This window comes from Octopus sinensis, linkage group LG4, assembly GCF_006345805.1.
Source record: "Octopus sinensis linkage group LG4, ASM634580v1, whole genome shotgun sequence".
Classification (NCBI taxonomy): Eukaryota; Metazoa; Mollusca; class Cephalopoda; order Octopoda; family Octopodidae; genus Octopus; species Octopus sinensis.
The window spans coordinates 51860165-51873257 of record NC_043000.1 but is presented as its reverse complement, the minus strand read 5'-3'; the positions used below and the strand labels follow the sequence as shown (position 1 = coordinate 51873257).

General features: G+C 32.7%; 1 protein-coding gene across 12 annotated transcripts in view; it reads right to left on the bottom strand.

Annotated features, from left to right (window-relative positions):
• Positions 1-13093, bottom strand: part of LOC115210389 (bone morphogenetic protein 1) — a 2987986-nt gene that overhangs the window by 28358 nt on the left and 2946535 nt on the right. The gene's annotated exons all lie outside the window — the stretch shown is intronic.

The window sequence follows — 13093 nt, the reverse complement described above, 5'->3', positions numbered from 1 at the left end:
ACATCTACACACACACTCACACACACACACACATAAATATCCTGAAACTAATATATTCAACGTTTTGTATTGTGAAAATTATTTTCAATGAAAATTTTAAAAGGTGCACAGAAATACTTTTATCAATTTGTTGTTGCTGTTGTTGTTGATATTTGCTTCTTTAAAAATCAATTCAAATTGCTTTGCTAACTATGCATCTGTATGATGGTTTTAAATTGAATATTTACTGCATTAATAGCATAATACAATACTTCAAATGTTTTGTAATAATAAATAGTTTTGTCTTATTATTAAATACAGCTCAATTATTTCATATTTGAATAAAAACAGCAAATGACTGCGATGATAAATTACTGAAATTACAAAGTGATTAATTGTACATTTGTTTTAATGTGTGGGTGTGCATGTACACAGGTGCTTATTGCTGTTTAATCCCAGGTCAGCCCTCAGTGTATCTCTGATCAAAGAACATTCTAGCCATGATTGTCCTATCTTTTATTCAGACATAATGTATCTAGGACTAAACTTATTTCTTTATTAACCACAGGGGGCTAAACACAGAGAGGACAAACAAGGTCAGACAAATGGAGTAAGCCGATTGTATCGACACCAGTGCATAACTGGTACTTATTTAATTGACCCCAAAAGGATGAAAGGCAAAGTTGACCTCGGCAGAATTTGAACTCAGAACGTAGTGGCAGACAAAATACCGCTAAGCATTTCGCCCGGCGTGTTAACATTTCTGCCAGCGCAGTCCTATGCCTTTCCTTTCAGAAGTGAGTTGCCTGTGATTTGAAAAGAGATATAGCTACTATTTTTAGCAGGTCAAGCAAAGATGTTAAGGTTTCTTTTATTGAGTGATAAAGTAATTAATTGTTTGTTCATAGTTGCTGGAGTATGTGTGTGTGCACAGGTCTGTATTTGCATATCTCTATACATACATGTGTCTTCACACAGTCACATTCAAGTTTCTGTTTCTTCTTTCTTTCACTCACCTTCTTTCCACTTTTTATAGGAAAATAGTCTCAAATTCACCAAGGTCCCTGCTCTATTATGCATTTATTCTAAAAAAATATTCCTTGCCATTTCTTATTGTTCCCCAAGGTAGTGAACTCAAAATAACATTCAGAATCTTTTCACTCAATAACAAATATCTCTCTAGCACCCATTTCCCTGAACAATTAAAATGAAATATTAACTGAGTTAATTTAATTTGGGATGAAGTAATATGTTGTAGGAAGACAATGAAGTGAAACTACAAATCATAAATTTAGAGCAGCATGCAATTCTTCATATCTGATTCTCTGTGGAACAAAAATATAATGTGTGCTACTCAGAATTGTAATGTTATTATAATGCGTAAACTCTTTCTTGAACTATCTTTATATTTATATCAGTAAAAAAAAGAATAAATAAGTAAAACCTGTTGAAATTACATTTAATTTTCATAGTTCAAAATGTCACTCATAAAGCAAATTTGTAAGGGAAGATAAAAGGCAAAGACAAGACTTATACTAAAGAGCCAAGTTGACAGTGTCAAGAAAACCTTTTAATCCGCTGCTATACCATTTCTAAGAAAACACTCTCTTTACTCTTTTACTTGTTTCAGTCATTTGACTGCGGCCATGCTGGAGCACCACCTTTAATCGAGCAACTTGACCCCGGCACTTATTCTTTTCTAAGCCCAGTACTTATTCTATCGGTCTCTTTTGCCGTACCGCTAAGTAACGGGGACGTAAACACACCAGCATCGGTTGTCAAGCAATGCTAGGGGGACAAACACAGACACACAAGCACATATACACACATACATATATATACATATATACGACAGGCTTTTTTCAGTTTCCATCTACCAAATCCACTCACAAGGCATTGGTCGACCTGGGGCTATAGCAGAAGACACTTGCCCAAGATGCCACGCAGTGGGACTGAACCCGGAACCATGTGGTCGGTTAGCAAGCTACTTACCACACAGCCACTCCTGCGCCTAGTTTCTATTACATTTATGGTATCTAATATGGGAAAAAGGTCATAAATTTGGAGAGGAAGAAACGATCAATGAGAACAATACTAGAACTTGATTGGGTATTATATGATTGAATCCAGATGGATGAAAGACAAAACTGACTTAGGTGGCATTCAAACACAGAATGTAAGGGAAAGGTGATTAAACGCCACAAAGCATTTTGATCAGTACTAATTCATTCCTACCATAGAGCTAAATTGCAGTTAAATAAATATAATAGCTTTATATCTTTTGTTTTATTCTAGTAAATGTTAGACAGGCTTCTAAGGAGTTTATAGTTCACTTGATGTATAAAAAAAAAGGTAGCAGAGAAGGGAGTGACTTATGTTTCTTGTGTTTATTTCGAAACACATCACACAGTTACCTTGGGTAAATTACTTTCTTTGTTAAATTGCTGCCCTTCCATGTTAAATATACAAAACACCATTGATGCTTGGACACTTGTAGATTTATATGGAAATATGCTTGATACTGAATTTTGAATCTTTTCACACAAGAATTGAACACTGTGCTATATGTATCGATTAGTGATTATAATGGCATATTATGATATCTTTGCAAAATACAAAGGTGACTATGATTAGTTCTGGAGACTATAGAGTATTAGAAACATCCCTGCATGCGATGATTTAAGTGAACCATTGTGGTGACCTCTGTGAAGTCACTTGAACTTCTGTAATTGACAACTAAATCTTCCTTTTAAGCACAACCTCAAGCTAATAACACATTTGATAATACAGTTCTGGATAAACAAAGCTTGAAAAAAGACAGACTAGCAACTGCTTAGAATGCCTTTGACCCTTGGTCTGCTGGATCAGCATACAATTAATATATAGTAGCTATAGTACATAAGCTCTGATTAAATGGCAATAATAATTCAAGGAAGGAATACACCAGAGTAATATCCTGTTGCTTTGATCAAGGCTAACAATGAGAGCAACTAAAACATTTGTCAACTTCACAATGCTGTTATGGCTGTATATACTACACTGCATTATCCACTTATAGTTAGATGAAATCAACTATTGAAAGTTGAATCTCCTGATTGCAGACACATCAATGTATTAGTAACAGTATATGACCTCCACACCATATATCTGACAGATAATCTAATGGAGTAAAATCTAGAATCTGTGAAAACTGGTGAGCATTGTCTAATAACCTATTAAATGTGTCTGCTGTGTTCAGACCAAAATATAAAAATCTCTAAAATTTAAAATGTAATTGATAATCATAATGCAATTTGAAGAAACAGAGAAACGATGATAGATTAGGTCTATTGTGAAATAATCCCTCTCATGTTAACCTGCCTAAACATGCCTCTTCTTTCATTTCAGAGATCTTATGAAACATTAGCAGTAACATGCCATCATTTGTAGTAACCTATTGGCTAGATTGCACTGATACAATAGGAATCATAAATTGAAACTATGTTTGGATATAATGTAATTTTTCTTTCTATTAGTATGTACGGGCAGGGGCATATAGCAAACTTCTTATGTTCCAGAAAAGAAGATTAGCAAGTTATGACTCTTACAAAAGATAATTACTATTTGCCTATTTTGCTAAGCTTATTTACTTGAGGCCAAATAAGAGAATGTGTTAGTTGTGGAAAAGACAGAACTCCTTGCTGTTGTTGTTGTTGTTTTCCCAATAACTTATTGATCTTCCTATTAATGGCAAGTGCAAACATTGAATATAAATCAATCTAACCAACAAGCAACAAAAGATTTGGTTTTACACAGAAAATACAGCAAAAAAAAAAAGAAAAAAAAATTAGGCTTAATTGATCGAAAGAGCACACAAATCAGATTCTTAGACACTTTGAAATAAATCTAAATTTAGAATGTAAAGATAAATAAACTCTTGTTATAAACAAGAAAATTGGTAATTTAATTGATTACAATACTTTAGTCATATATATATATATATTTTTTTTTTTTTCCCCGCTTTTGCTTTTAGTTTAAAATCTTAATTCAATAAAATGAGGTATTTACTGAAGTCCATGATTCTCAAAAGCATTGCTGGTGAGAAACAAAAGAAAGATTAGGATCTGAAAGCAATCTCGAAACTAAATAGGTTTTAAATGCAAAATTACCATGTAATGTGTGTGTGTGTGTGTGCATATATGCATGTGCATGTGACATATTGAAAGCCAAAACGGAATTGGAGTTATTAGAAAGAATTTTTGAATGACATTCAATAGTATTATTTCTAAGATTTCCCCCTTCAATTATGTTATAAAAACTTCATCATATATATAAATATATATATTTGACTGCATGTGTATCACTGGCGATTTTATTTTTCTCCATCTTCCCTTCCTTGGATCTTTCCTTTTTCTATGTTTCTGACGAAGAGCTCCACTCAAAACGTTAAATCCTCCTTCTTTCTTTCCTTTCTTGAGCGTCCAATAACACTATACTTGTTCCACGTCCTTGCATTGTTGTGTTTTCTCTTTGTGCTTTCATGTTTGGATTAACTCTCTCTCTCTCTCTCTATATATATATATATATATATATAGATGGATGGATGGATGCTTTCTATGTAGGTTCATGGGAATTGGATTTAGCTTTATAAGAAGTTGGTTACCTTCTTAAATACCATACTTGTAGTATTCTCTTAAGCAATAAAAAAACAAGCCAGTAAATGATTATAATAACCCCCTACAAATGCTGTTCAGTAGAAGTTCAAGTTACAGCATCAAAATGAAACTGAAATAAATTAATAAACTAGAACATTCTCTCATATTTGGAAGCACTTTTAGAATCATTTTCCTACTGACAAGAGTTCAATTTATTACTCATGTGGCAGTCTAACTTTTTTAACACTGAGTATTAAAATGTGTGTACATGTTTGCATGTGTGTGTGTGTGTGTGTGGGGGGTAATTGAAGGATGTAGGGATAAATATAAATCACATTGATAGATAGAGCATTAGCACACAGAAAAAGATTCAAGGTTTGCAGCTAGTGCTTTGCAGAAAAACCACATATTATCAGCCATTTCAATTCAATCCTAAAGAAAAGACCTGAACTCACTGCAACTTATAACCATTTACTAAACTTTTTGTTAACTGACTTCAAAGCAGACCCAATCCTGCTTGGATTACTGATGTTTAAAAATGGATACCATTAAAAATATAGCCAGGTATACTGCCTTTCATATGTTAAAACATGTCACACACCCAATCCTACGATCAATATGGAAGTAGCACCAACAGTTGATGCCTGGCAAAAACAGTGGACATCATCACCAACATTATTAACCATGTGAGTTACTCTTAAATGGAACTGCTTCCTAATAACTAAAACAAAAAAGATTATTGATCTCAACTACATGACCAGACCAATCAACCAATTAAGTGATCAAGTTAACATTCAATTAAAAAGAATTCAATACCACATAAACACACTAAACAATCATTTCATTATCTCAGACTCACTGTGTCTACTGAACAACAAAAGAAAAACACATAAAACCTTTTGGTCAACCAACTCATAATCATATATAAAATAAATGAATAATAATAATAAGTGAATATGAATGGAATCAATTATTCAGTTATGATATGTATGTTTCCATAGAATGGTTATTTATTTGCTTACTAATGTTTTACATAAGACAACAAAATAAACAGATCACTTTATCAGACATCATTGCATAATTGATACATACATTGATCTGTGAGAAATTATATTCCACATTCCAACTGCCTGAATCATAAAGATCCCCACAACTAAGACACCCACACACATACATATATAATTTGCCAGTCGCCATGATTGATTGTTAGCCACTACACACATTTTTTTCTCTCCTTGTTTCTTTCTGTGTCTCTTTCTGTAGAAGAGCGTAGGCTCAAAACATAAAAGACTTTTTCTATTCCTGAGCGTTATACTAATACATCTGTTTGTTTTGTACACCCTGTCTTCGTCTTTTGTTTTTTCGTAAACTCTCCCTATATATATATATATAATTCCTTCCCCACCACACACCATGCTTGAATCACTATGCTAAACTACAATTGTCAGAAGACTTTCTTAATAATTTTGTTTGCAACCCTCAAAAACTACTCTACCCACTTCGGCTACCAGATAATTCTAGCCCACACAGGACATTGCCACTACTGGTGTTGTTTTTTTGCTATTATACAGATTGTCCTCCTCATACCTAACTATTGAATCACTCCTCCCCTTTAACTTTTAAGTTATGTATGTCATCTCTATACCAGTTAGTCTCTATCTACTCTCATGCATTCATAACTCTATGCACAACTCCCTTATTTACATCAGAGCCTTTACTCCAACAGTTCTATAGTAACAAAACTACAATTACGTCTGAATTAAAAATTCCACACTTTAAAGTTATACCACATATTTTGCCTGTTAATTTATTCTTCCTAATTTATATATATATATATATATATATATATATATATAGGGAGAATTCACGAAAAAATCAAAAACCGAAGACAGGTGGTGTAGAAAACAAACAGATGTATTAGTATAACACTCAGGAATTGAAAAAGTCTTTTACATTTCGAGCCTACGCTCTTCCACAGAAAGAAACAAGGAGAGAAATTAAGGTAGCATGCTAGACAAAATGCTTTGGTAGCCACTACAGAAATTTTTTTTCTCTTTTTGTTTCTCTCCTTGTTTCTTTCTGTGGAAGAGCGTAGGCTCGAAATGTAAAAGACTTGATATATATATCAAGGTAGCATGATGGGCAAAATGCTTAACAGAATTTCATCCATGTTTACATTCTGAGTTCAAATTCCGGCATGGTCAACTTTAACTTTCATCCCTTCAGGATTGACAAAATAAGTACCAGTTGAACCTCTCACAATATTACTATCCTTATACCAAAATTTGAAATTAATATATACTGTAAAATTCAAGTTGGCTGGAACTTTAAACTTTGCAAAACAGCTTTCTTAAACTTTAAGGGGCTGAACTTTAAAGCAAAAATTAAGGTCTCAGTCAATATATATTTTACAAAAAATTTGAATATACTATAATATTTCATGTTATTCTTAAACTTGCTTTGAAATAACAGAAAAGAGTATACTCAGTACATAATATAGAGTACAATTTTTCTGCCAAAGCCTCATGTCAATACTCAAGTTTTAGGTTCATATGCTCATTCTGATAATAATTTGATATATATTGTAATACACTGCACTGAAGTGTCATTTGAACAAGCAAGTAATGACATCAAACATAAACTGAACTTAAACACACAAACATATAAGTATATATATATATGTGTGTGTGCATGTGTGTGTGTGTGCGTGCGTGCACATACGTATCTACATTTATATTCAATGTGTTTGATATGGTAGTGGTGTTTGTTCTAATACTCTATTGCTTAAAGTTCATGGCTTAGTTCATAGGTGCAGGAGTGGCTGTGTGGTAAGTAGCTTGTTTACCAACCACATAAGAGTTGGCAACAAGAAGTGTCAGAAAATCTGCCTCAATAAATTCCATTTGACCCATGCAGGCATAGAAAAGTGAACATTAAAACCAGGGCTGTGGAGTCGGAGTTGAAGCCATGGAGTCAGAGTCGAAAACAATTATGTGGCAGCTGGAGTTGGAGTCAGTAAAATAGACCACAATCACTTAATTACATAGAGGAGTTTGAGGTACCAATAGTAGAGGAGTCAGAGTCAAAGTTTTTGTTTTCGGCTCCACAGCCCTGATTAAAACAGTGATGAGGAAGGAGAGAATGAGGATGTAACTTATATTCTACTTCTCAACTCATGCTGAAGATTACAACAGATTTGACAACTATTTAAATTAGAATTCTCGACTAGTCTCATGACAGAATAATTAATGTATGTGAATTCTGTCTGCAATTGGCAGTAAAAGAATATTAGTATTATTTAAATAGATGCTATTTTATGGTGAACTGGTGTAAAATAGAAAATATTGCATTGAATTTCATAGAAATTTTATCAATGATTATTTATTCCCATAAAAAAGGAATTTTCATCACTTTATAACCAATATAACAACAACATTATTGAATATTTCCAAAATTATAATATATAAGTACAGTTGATGCAATACAGGTTAGAAGAAAAAAATTAAACAATAATTCTCTGCTTAAGATTAAAAGCCTAAACTTAGTAACAAGGAATAGATTTTTTTTAAGGCGATGTACTCGCATAGCAAGTGACCTGATCTGAGATCGTGTGCTGGAACGAAAACAATTGCAGCGTGAAGAAAGTGAAAGATGTATGTGTATATGAAATGGATGTGTGTGTGTGAGAGAGAGAGAGAGAGAGAGAGAGAGGAAGAGGGTGAGAGGAAAAGAAAAAGAGAGAAAGAGAGGAAGGGAGAAAGAGAGTGACTGTATGTATTGTCATGTATACATACATACATACATACATCAATACATATGCATTCATTTTTTTGTATGAACATGTGCATGTGTGTGTATGAGAGAGAGTGAGAGTGAGTGAGTGAATATGCTCACTCACTCAATCACTCTCTCTCTCTCTCTGACACATACAGAGACACATGTCCATTTCATATATATGTACATCTTTCAATTTCTCCTCTCTTTTATGCTCTCCTCTCACTTCAAAGCAAATGTCACCTTTTCATTTTATCCTCTTTCAATTTTTGCTCTCTTTAAAGCATAAGGAAATTTAAAATTTTTATGGAAATTAACGAACAATCATATGATCCCATAAATGTCAAGTTGACAACTTTGGTTCTTCAAATGAAAGAATGTCATAAAATAATTTCCTTTCACACACACATGCACACAAACACATACACACACTCTAGCTAAAACTTCTGTGTGAATAATGTTATTTCTTGCAGTGTGCATATATATATATATATATATTTATATACATACATATATATGATAGGCTTCTTTCAGTTTCTGTCTACCAAATCCACTCTCAAGGCTCTGGCTGGCCCAAGGCTATAGTAGAAGACACTTGCCGAAGGTGCCATGCAATGGGACTGAACCTGGAACCATGTGGTTAGTAGCAAGCTACTTACCACACAGCCATTCCATCACATATATATTATATATATAATGCAAAAACACCTCACAGACTGCATGAGTCAATAAAATGGAAATGAAAAAAAGGCATGAGAGGGGTGATGTATACCCTGTGTGTAGATAAAATGTTTTCACAAATTAGTGTGGCTTACAATGTGTGGCTTATCCATGCTTTTTAATTGAACTGAATTAAGCTTTGTAAGTGTTTTACTAAAAGAGGATTATTGCAGAGAATTTGAGAAGTGTTTTCAACGTCTTTCAATGATGGCAGGTGAATCAAACATGCTGTAGTTTGTTGTAGGATATGAATAATATGACCACTTGCTGATTGGGAAATTTGTAAGTTCGATTATTTTTTAATCATTATAGGTATTTATACTCCAGTGAAATTAAGAAATTAACTCATAAATAAACGAAACCCTTGAATCTATCACTGTGCACACACACACACACAAAGTCGTATATCTATGTATATTTGAAGATAATCAAACCAAATTTTCATAATTTCGAGCTGCTCATGCAATGAGTATTTCTTCCAAATGTGGTGAAAATCTGTTCAGCTATTATCCAGTAATTTTGCAAACACACAGACAAACAAACTAAGATGAGTGATTACAAGGCTCTGCTTTTGCTTACATGCATGGGGTAATGAAGTTTTAAAATTTATTCTTCCTGTGCAACCTTGTACAGCCCAATGGTTGGGAGCCCTATCTTAGAGAATAAGGCAAATATCTAACCCTAATGTGACACTTTGAAGAAGAACAAGCTTTCTTTACTAGAATCACTGAAATATTGTTCTTGTGATGTTTTGCATAAACTTAGTACTCAAAGTTAACAGTCTAGTTCTTCAACTTGTTTCAAAGATTAAAACAACCTTGACAACTATTTAAGTTAGAATTCTTGACTTGTTTCATGACAAGCTAATTAATCTACATCAATTCTCTGTTACAACCAGAGGTCAAGTGGTATCAGCTCTGCTTATATAAATGTTTATATAAATGCTATTACCCAATGATTTTCCATGAAATCTATGGAATATTAAAGATTTCAACACATGTAATTAATCACCAGTCACTTCTAATCTTGCTTAAATAGAAAAGTTGAGAATTTTTTTTTTTTCTCAACCATATCTATTTTACTGAATTATTCAAATGAAAGCAATTAACAAACTAATTTTTGAACATGCTGTATAATCATTTAAAACTGGAAACATCATCATTGGCATACATTGACTATTTATTGCCAAGACAATTCAATATGCAAATTTTTCTACAAGAAAATATAGAAAATCTTTTTAGAAATGTTTGTGTCCAATACTTTGTTTTCTTATTTTACACAGTTTCAGTCTTCTTATCTGTTTTAACTCGCAAATAGATAAATTGATAATTGCAAAGGTCATGCCATAACTATTATAAATGGTGTCAGCAACTCTTACTCATTAACAACACGATTTACTCTACGTTTTATTATTTATTGCAAAAGCCACAAGCTCCAACTAATGAAAGTTAAGTGATTAATTATAGCTATTTTTAAAACTGTTTTCTTTTACACAAAGTAACTATTTTAAGAACTGCAGAAATTTATGATTATGAAGGCTGTAGATCACTGATAATATATACATATACACATATATATATATAATTATTATAACTATTATTATTATTATTATTATTATTATAAAGAAAATTAATCTAACATAAGGAGTGAATTCAGAAAGGTTAGAATGATTACAAAAGGTGGTGAATACTTAATATGAAATGGATATCCAGTTTGAGACTAAAAATTATTACAGACTTCAAATTGCGTTTTTATTCAAAATCCTCTGACAGCTATGTTCCTCCACCGAAATCACTACGATATATTTATTTTTAACAACTAACATTCAGATTATTTGAAAACAAAAGAGAAAAAAAAAAAAAAAAAAAAAAGAGAACAAAAACAAATAAAAAAAAACAAGACTAGAGTTATTGGTATTATAGATTTGTTGTTTGTGTTTTGTTTTGTTTTTTCTTTTTTTTCCTGATGTAGCATATATAAAGACATGAATATTCAGGAAGCTTAATAGATATCTCATCAAGGTCAGAATTGATTGATTAAGAATAATAACGAAACTCAGCAGTGTAAATAAAATCTCTGTTCATATTAGATCATTTGAAATATATAGAACATTTTATTTATCTAGTGAATGACTGCCAATAATAAAGGCTTCAGGGTTTTTTTTTCCTTTTTCTTTTCTTTTTTTTTTTTTTGGTCTTTAGCTAAATTACAGTTGATGGGAATTGACCTCCTGAATCAGAATTAATGAATAATAAAAACCATCGAAGTATAAAGACAGAAGACGAAAATCAAATGAAACAAAGAAATACAACTTAATGAAACTTCAAAGTACATTTTCATTGTTCCCTTAAAATGTTACTACTGTTATACTGTAATATTGATGTGTTTATAATACTGTGATCAAAACCCCAATAGTTAGAGACGGAAAGTTTGTTCATAAATCTGACAAACATTTCGCTGGCAAACCTTCCAATATTATTAGAAAGGTCATCATATGAATTATTGATGCAAAGTCAGATTCCACATATAGGTATTGGGCATTCAAGCAATTAATCAATTTATTGGTTATACACACACACACACATACACACATGTGCAGACACAAATGAGAGAGAGGGAGAGAAATTGTGTGTGTGTGTGTGTGTGTGTGTGTGTGTGAATGTATGACCAGCAAATTGATTAATGGCTTGCCTGCTTGGTGCTGTGTAGATAAAAGGCAACCAAGAATATAAGTATGATGAATGTCATGCCATAAATGAAAAGGTTTCTTTTATTTTGTGTGGCTTTTATTTTTTTTGATATTTTTCCTTTTGGCTCCTTTTTACTTGGTATATCATAATTTCATATAGAACTTATGAAATACTAGTTCTCTGTAAATTCCAGAGAAAGAAAATGGCAATACTTCACTAAAATCATTTTTCCAAGTAAATGAAAACTTTCAATGTTGAGTGTCATAGACAGAGTCCAAAAATTGTATTCCCGTACTTGGCTATATTTTTACTTAGAAATTCTTACCTAATGGTGGTTAACTTAATCATGATTAATTATTTGAACTTCACTGCCTTATGAAAGGAACAGCTCTCTAAGAGGGCAATTCAAAGGGTTTCTGAAGTTGAGAATGATTACATCTAAAAGATGCTTCTCTTTTATTCACTTTTGGTGAATGTAGCCTTGACCAAGAAGAGCAGATATTATCAGACTGGCTCCAAAGATCAATGGTTTGTTTCAACTCTGAACTATAGCATTCTCCTGCTAGTAGATTGGCAGTGAGTCACTGTCTATTTCCTCGTGGCTTTCAGCTTAGCACAGATAGTGGAGTAAATGGGGCGGGGGGATAGCTTAGGTTTTAATGCGAGATCTGGAAAAAGATGCTGCCCAGACAAGAGTAACTCAGATCACATCATTGATGTGGAAAAGTTATATTTATGGTTAACAAATGAGACCTTAATTGTTTCTGATTTAGGTGCAAGGCTAGTGATTTAAAAAAAAATGTGTGTGTGTGTGTGGGGGGGGGGGTAATTGATGGTGTTAACCCTTGTACTCAACTGGCACTTTATTCTATGACCCCTGGAAGGATGAAAAGCAAACTTGATGCTCTAACAGTTCTTGCTGCCAGCTTGTTACTTTGAGACAAGATCTGAATAAAAACATAAAGCTTTTGGTTATATTGGTGATTATATCCATGATGAGTAGTGGTCTCAACCATATTATTTTTCTCTTCCTGACTCAGCTATTGGGGAGAGTCCCCTTTTTATACCTGTTTCTCACTAAATGATGTACTATCTTGATACATCATTCTAATACAGAGTCTCTGAAAATATTTCTGTCAGAATATTGCATAGAATGTTGAGCAGTGTTTGTTCTGATACTTTATCTATTGAGTTCAAATCCCATCGAGCTTTCTAATAACTTCTATGTCCATTGATATACACAGTATTTAAGTATGAGTCAGTAGTTACACACTGTGGAAACAATAGTTTTGCAGA